The sequence below is a fragment of the Cryptotermes secundus genome, unplaced genomic scaffold (assembly GCF_002891405.2).
Source record: "Cryptotermes secundus unplaced genomic scaffold, Csec_1.0 scaffold2114, whole genome shotgun sequence".
Lineage (NCBI taxonomy): Eukaryota > Metazoa > Arthropoda > Insecta > Blattodea > Kalotermitidae > Cryptotermes > Cryptotermes secundus.
In genome coordinates this window covers 7,564-15,758 of record NW_019735596.1, presented here as the reverse complement: position 1 = coordinate 15,758, position 8,195 = coordinate 7,564, and the positions used below count along the sequence as shown (strand labels likewise).

Here is an 8,195-nt window from a genome sequence, read left to right as displayed (position 1 = left end):
CCTGGTTTCCCTGGACCTTCCTAATAGCATATTCTAAAGCAAAGTTGAAAAGGAGTGGCGATAAAGCATCTCCTTGTTTTAGACCATTCTGGATAGGAAATTTATCAGACAAATGTTTACTTACAGGGACTTTACTACTTCTAATTTGAGCTATTATATTAAATTACACTGGATAGCTTTGGAATTCCAACAATAAAAAGATATCCATGTAAGTTTACACGTAGAGGCCAAAACTGTTTGGGCCACAAAATCGCTCTTGATATAGTTAATTTGTGCTGGCAGACTACCAAGCAATTTTTCTAAAAATAGATCAATTCTGCTGCTGTTAAAAACTCTTGGATTATAGAGCGCGTCAGCATTGCTCTGTCACTATAACGACTGGGCTACGAGCTGGACCGAGAAATTGGGGTTCTATTCAGGCCAGAAACAAGAAATATTTCTCCTCTCCACAGCATACAGATCAGCTATGGGGGAAATCCAGCTTCGTATTCAATATATAACAGGAGTTCTATCCCTGAGGGTTAAGCTTGCAAATCACCTTCCTTTCCCCACTTATATCTTCATGGCGTGTTTGATTATACACTGGGATAACTTCAATTTTCCTTCCATGCTAAAATTTATTAAGCAACTATGCGGTTTTCTTTCTTTCTGCCTCTCTTGGGGGGGGGGGTCATGGCCCATTCGTGGAAAAGCTGATGTAATTTTCAGCTGCGAATTGATTAAAACACTAGTAACTTGAACAATTCGACTGCAAGAGGGGCAAAGAAATACCTTCGCCGGCAAGACGCGTGTTCAGGATGAAAATGAATGAGAGGTCCCACTGATATCGAGGGCAGCGCCCTCGAATTGAATAAGCAGCCATAGATAGCACGCACGACGTGGCTCTCCACTTTTGTGCCTCGACACTTCACCGTAAAAAAAAAAACGAGGTTAGTGCAGGAGCAAGCCTCTATACTAGGATTTAGGAAGTGCTCGGTTCGAATTTTGGTCAGGGGGCCACCTATCCTGACTGAGGTTTTTCCTCAGTCCCTCCAGGAAATTAGAATCACATTTACATAAAAATTACACAGAAATTTTAATTAAATTGGAGAAAATATGTACACAAAACCCACGAAGATAACCTAAAATTCTTTACAACAGATGACATTTCCAAAGACAGGAGATGTGTAAAGCCCAATTTAACTTCTCAATGTCGGGATGGGTTTCAAGAGCAGAGTCCTGGCCGATTATGAAAAGGTGTTCGCATGTACAAATGAGTGACTGTCAGTTTTCCTCAGTCTTCTCTACGCGGCGGCACACCAGATTGTAGATCAATATCTGCAGACCAGATCATGTAAACTTATGTGTGTGCAAACATGTGAACTTTTTTGTGTCTATGTGTATGTTCATAACTTTGTACATAGTGTTCTTCGTACTCTGTCATGCTTTCCGTACTCGTATGTGATCATCTTCTTATAATATGGAGTACAGTTCACAGAAACAAATAAAACAGTAGCAATAATAAATGCCAACAAAGACATGAAAAATATAAACATTAAAGATGTCTATTCTGAAAAAGCACAATACAGATACCGTATAAAACACTTAAAACAAACAAAAAATGCGTCCAGACAACACCAGTTTAAGTAGATTCTAAAGGGTTCTGACGATGGCGTGGAACACCAGTTTAACTAAGAAACTGAAGCTCATGCTGATGAGATGACGAACAGGACTCAACAAGATCATATACTTCATGAATTGTTAAATCGTGTTCGGACTCAAAATGTCACACGGCTGTTGATAAGCGCTGAAATAGTTCGGAGAATTGAACAGGGGACAACCCATTCCTCAGACTTACCTGTTCTGTGGTTCTCCGTGTGGCAGAGCCCTGTAAGCTCACAGATGACAACACTAACTCTCAACCATAGCCCCACGCGTCAGTACTACCTGCACACAACGAAGCACGCTGACGACTGCAAAAGCAGCACGCTGACTGGACTCTTGGTCTCAAAGCCTGTTGGTCGGAAGGGCGAGGGGAGGGGGGAAACATATCTCGCCACCNTTCCCAACTTCTTCTCTCGCGCCGGCAGGATCGTCAAAAGCGGTCAAAAGCACCCTGCAGGAGTCAACCTCACACAAAGAAACAGCTGGAATAACACCGACAAAAATTTCCTTCTGTGGACTACTTATCAAGTGCTGAGGTTTTGTAGTCTTTCACCATGCACTCAACAGTAGAACTGAAAGAAGAAAGCAGTCTTCTGTGATTTGGCACCGTGTAGATGTGGTGTTAACCGGTTATCACCACATCTACACGGTGCCACATCCCAGAAGACTGCTTTCTTCATAGTCACCGCCGTGAAAACCTCAAATCTTACACAGTAGAACTGAAGTTTTCGAAATGGCGAAGATTCGTGTTATAGCCTTCTGGGCCATGACACTGTGTAGTCTGGTAGATGGTTGCCATCGTTTCGGAGGAACAAACTGCCTTCATCTTCAGGGGCGTGGCAGTAGGTCTATGTTCCTCCTATCAGACCATACTTTGTCATAACCAATAATACTACACAGAATGAACGGTGTAGTTGTTTCTGGTTTACGAGTATACTATATAACGAGTATATAGCGTATATAACGACGCTTTCTCAAATGCTCAGGTTTTACAGAGCCGAGCGAGAGGATGATTGTGAAGTGTGTGGAAGGAACCAGACGTGACCTACTCCGAGAATCAAAAGCGTGACCTCGTGAATATTAACCAGGTATCTGCATAAGGATCCTTATTGTGTCTTTAAATTATTTAAATGCATAAATTCATAAACTGAGTCTTATTATCTAAGCATTTTAAATTTTGATCAAGACTCAATTTATGAATTTATGCATTTAAATAATTTCAAGACACAATAAGGATCCTTATTTGAAGAATTAGGCGAAAATTAATTGCAATTCAACAGCTGAAACTCGAACATTGTACGCCCGATGATGACAACACAGAACAGGAAGCACACTATTAAGATCGTGAATATTAAACAAAGGCGATAGAATCTAGAATTTCTCCATGTATCCTCAACTAACTCCATGGAGCAGTGTTCTGCTTGAGAAGCTAACGGTCGCTCAGCTAGTCAAGAAGTCGTTTCCCTTTTATCGAACCCCCTGGCTCATTATTGTTCACAAGAATCCTCTAGGTAAACCTAGCCGATGGCCTCACACCCTATTTCATTAAGACACTTTTTATTATATCTTAACTGCCAAGAATGGTATAGTGGTAACGCTGCAGATGTTCATTCTGGAGCTGCTCGGTTCGAATGCTATCTGGGACTCTGGATATCCTGACAGGTTTTTGTGGTTCTTCTCAGTGCCTCCAGACAGATCCCAGAATAGGACTGAAGTAGATCACGACCACTTCCTTCCAAATTCTTTTCGATTTATTGTTCACCAGTCATCCTACCATTCGACGCTACATAGCCTGAAATATGACAACGCCGTAGAATAAATGGCGCACAAAAACTATTATCCTTTTATCTAGACCTAGATCTGTTCCCTTCAGGTTTCCAACTAATGTTCTGTATGCCCTTCTCCTCGTCTGTTGCATGTATAATATGCCATGCCCATCTCAACCTCCTTCAGTTGACGACTGCTTTCATAATATTTGGTCAAGAGGACAAGTTATGTTTGCTGCCTGCTTCACGCTGATTTATTATGTGACTTGCTTGTCGGCCCTGATGTTGGAGGCGACGTTTTCCCCCGAAACGTCAGTTGACATTCAACGGACTACACAGTGTTATATCCCAGAAGATAGAACTCTTCATAATCACCGCTGTGAGAACCTCAAATCCTACAAGTTCTTAAGTTCGTTGTTGAGTAATTGATTCTTAAAGGAAAACAAATTTTGTGATCGACGATAGATTATTAGTGGGTCGTTTGTCTGAAAGGACTGGAAGGTAGTTCTTTCTTCTTAGTTTCTTGGGGTAGGGTAAGACTGAGTCCACTTAGTACGTCGGCAACTAACTGGCCTATTTTACCAGCCCCGGACGATAGATGAGGAACGTGGAGCAGTCAGTGAAATGCGAATTGGCAGAAGAAACCTAAATACTCTGAGAAAACCTGCCCCAGTGCCACTTTTTCCATCAAAAATTCCACATGACCTGACCTGGGCTCGAACCCGGGCCGCCGCGGTGGGAAGCCGGCAAATAACCGCCTGAGATATGGCACGGAGCCTGGAAGGTAGTTCAAATTATTTATTTTCGAAAGCTATCTTCCATTCCTTTGACATGACCGGGATTACAGGTTTAAAACAATATTGAACTAACCAAGAGAATAAACCGGGCCAGAGAACCTAAACAGTTGAGCTAGAAAAATAAGAAAAAGAGGATAAACACATTACATGCTATTGTAATGACCACCTACGAAGAATGGAAGGTGAAAGGTGTGAAGTGTAAAGCAAAATTAAAAGCGGACTTCGGAAGACCTCTAAAGTTACTGACTGATCAGTCACGAAGACATGGTTCTGGAACAGATCAACAGGATCAATTCGTGCCTCTGCCGATGAAGAAGAGAATGTCTTTGTTTTGTTTATGGCCAAGAAAAATGTAGCCCTACTCTGATGTTCGTCTTCTATATTTAAACTCTGTGGCCCGTAGTATATTTTTGTTGTATGCCACTGTACGAATTTCACTGCCATTGTAGTTAATGTTTTGTAGGCCTGTATAAAACATTCTTAATTATTAACAAAATTAGTCGGGTGTTTCCAAGTGAAGCTTCATTAAAGTCAGATAAAGTGTTGAGGAAATAAAAGGAACGGTGGGAGGGCGCTGTCAAGGCCCCTCGGTAGCATGGTGCTGCAGAACTGATCAGGGGGAACAATGGGAAAGCGTCAGGCGTCACTCAAGCTTGACGGTGACCCCGCAATGCGAGCGACCTACCTTAGTAGGCGTGGTAACTGCACTTTGTTGTTGGGGACAAAATGTAGTCACAATTTGCATATATACTTTATCATTTTCATGCGTATTTCTTCAAGATAAGGCAAAATACTTCGTTTATAATTTTCTACTGTTAACTAAGATTTTTACTGCTGTAAAACAGAATTTCCATTTCACTTATGCCTCGAGGTAAGTTTGTCCCTGTGCTTAAGCACTACCATAAAGCTGTGTGAGACAGAGAAGTTTAAAGTTACACATATTCATAACTTGGACAATTCATGGGGGTTAGTGGCCAGCTTCACGCTCCAACGGCTTTACCTCCGTGGATAAAGCCCTTGGTACCCACTGGACAGGGGTCTGCATGAGCCCCAGAAGCGACCTCAGCGGTGCCTCAGAAAAGAAAAAGACCGTTTCCAACGAAATCGAATAGACGTAACCGTAGAAATGTTCTGTTATAACTAACTGTTTTACAAGTAGTGATTTTAATTTATTTAATGAACTGCTTCGACTAAATAGCGTAGAATGAGATGAGCCGATGTTCATGATTGGTGAGAAGGCGGTCGTAGCCTCTTTAAATACACCTGTACACCTATCATCCCGCCACTTGTCTGGAGAGAGTGAGGAAAAAACGAAAAACCGGGCATGTCCCTAACATAAATCCAGAGATTTATCGTTACAATGAAGAATGCCGTATTCTGGTATGTGGCGCCGTGTAGGTATTGTATAAACCGATGTTTCGGAGGAATCTGTCGCTTCCATCTTCAGGGTATAAAAATCCGAAGCCACCTGCTCACGCTGGTACCTCGCTCGCGAGATTTTATACCCTGAAGATGGAGGCGATACATTCATCAGAAACATCGGTTTATACAATACCTACACGGTGTCACATCCAAGAAGACGGCATTTTTCATAGTCACCGCCATGAAAACATAAAGTCTTACATATCATCACATTAATCCATCGTTTATGGAGTCTCAGGAAGCACAGGCAATACTAAGACATATGAAGCTTAAAGTAATTACTTTAAGTCATCTGAACAATAACGACGCCCACTGTTGTTCTCTAAAAAAGCTCTCTGGAATTTGGGATTACTGAATCGGAATTATATATTTGATTAGTCCGTACGAATATCGGGGGTTTGTCACACTGTCTTCAAGTTTTCATGGCTTTACTCTTAGTTCCTTCAGTAACTGTGACAACTTAATTACTTACTTACTTATGGAACTGAGCCCTTCTTGAGGAGAAGCCAAATCTGCAGCTACTCAAGAACTTCCCAGCATTTTATGGAACCCGAAGTTTCATTACCGTGTTCACAAGAGCCCTCCACTGATCTTTATCCTGAGCCAGATCAATCCACTCAATACCATCCCATCCTGTCTCTCTAAGATTCATTTTAATATTGTCCACCCACCTACGCCTTGGTATTCCTAGTGGTCTCTTTCCTTCTGGCTTTCCCACCAATATTCCATATGCATTCCTCTTCTCCCCATTCGAGCTACATACCCTGTCCACCTCATCCTCTTTGACTTGACCATTCTAATTATACTAGGAGAAAAGTATAAGTTATGAAGCTCCTCATTATGCATTTTTCTCCAACCTCCTGTCACTTCATCCCTCTTCAGTCTAAATATTGTTCTCAACACCATGTTCTTAAACACCCCCAGTCTATGTTTCTCCCTTAAGGTCAGAGACCAAGTTTCACACCGATACAGAACCATAGGCAAAGTTATAGTTTTGTATATTCTAATTTTTTTATTTTTATACAGCAGACGAGAAGACAAAAGGTTCTGGACTGAATGGCAGCAAGCATTACTCCAGTTCAGTCTCCTCTTAATTTACTCCTGAATCAGGTTTTGATTTGTTATCGTCGTTCCCAAATATCTGAACTCTTTACTTCTAGACCAACCTCCTTACTTCCGTCAATTAAAGTTTGTGTTTTTCTTTATGGTACCTATATTATCACCCAGTAGATTCACATCATCGGCATAGACCAACAGCTGATGTGCTCCGTTTAATTTCAGTTCCACTTGGGGTTTCTGGATCTTCCTAACGGCATATTCTAAAGCAAAGTTGAAAAGGAGTGGCGATAAAGCATCTCTTGTCTTAGACCATTCTGGACAGGAAATTTATCAGACAACTGTTTACCTATACAGACTTTACTATACGTTTCGTTATAACACATATTACTCAGCTTAACTAGTGACACGGGTATCCCAAACTCTATCAGAATATTGTACAATACTTCCCTCTTAACTGAATCATAACACCTTGAAATATTCACAACCGGTTCCTTCCACAGGAGGGACGTGTAAAACAGCGGTCTTAAAAAAAACTATGGTTCTGGTATGCGTTAATATTCGACGGCAGAATAAATTCGGTTTTGTTTGGAAACATAACACATTGTTCAAACAGTGTAGATTTTTATGTCATGAAGGAAGTAAACAAATTTGGCTCTTGCCCTGTGGGTCTGCGACTCAGGGTGGTAACAGCCACGCTCTTCCTGTGAAGTAACCTAGAGTCTCGATACGGGCTCTGATCACCAGAACATGTTCAAGAGAAAGCCAGCTACTTCTGCATCCTTAGGAAGCAATGTGAAATTGCAGATGAGAAGCAGAATTGAAGAGAAAGCTCAGTACTCCAAGCTGCTGAGAGAGAGCAGGATTTCCCCACACACTATCGTTTATAGTCACCCTAACGTTGCATCACTGAAGATAAGGGATAGCCGTTTAACCGCTGAAAGGGTACGCGTAACAGTAGCCCTCTAGATTTATATTCAGGAGATACCCAGATCGAATCTCGGCCGGAGCATAGCTATTCTTATTTTCATCTGGTGCTCCAGAGTACCTCCAGGCAAATGCCGGCATATTCCCTCGATTAGGCTGCGACCGCTGCATTCCAAATGTTTTTCAATTCATCATTCATCTGTCCTATCATTCCACTGTACAGACGGTAAGAATCCTTGGACGAGTGATCAGCTCGTTGCAAGGCCTCTACCTAAATACAGGACAACATAGAATAAACACATACACATACCAAACAGCCATGCCTTGTGTGGGATTCGAACCAACGATCCCGGCTTCCGAGCGAGCGAAGACAGTACATGCCTCAGACAGCTCGGCTATCGTGACCGGCATCGTAAAATAACACATAACAAAAAATATATGGATACACTTGAAACAACGTCAAAACCTGTGATTTCTTGCGAAATTATGGATACAGCGATGCTGATATTTCAGCGTGGATGATGACGAATTAGCCTGAATAGAGTCAAATAGTAGAACGATTACAAATGATGAATTGGAAAAC

The 8,195-nt window shown here is 41.7% G+C and overlaps 1 protein-coding gene across 2 annotated transcripts in view; it reads right to left on the bottom strand.

The window, feature by feature from the left end:
• LOC111869714 overlaps nt 1-1,954 on the bottom strand; it is an 87,971-nt gene extending 86,017 nt beyond the window's left edge. For both annotated transcript variants that reach the window (XM_023861430.2, XM_023861432.2), the window contains exon 1: nt 1,838-1,954. The gene's annotated coding sequence lies outside the window, so the exon portion shown is untranslated. The remainder of the gene's footprint in view (nt 1-1,837) is intronic.
• Nucleotides 1,955-8,195: the final 6,241 nt, after the last annotated feature.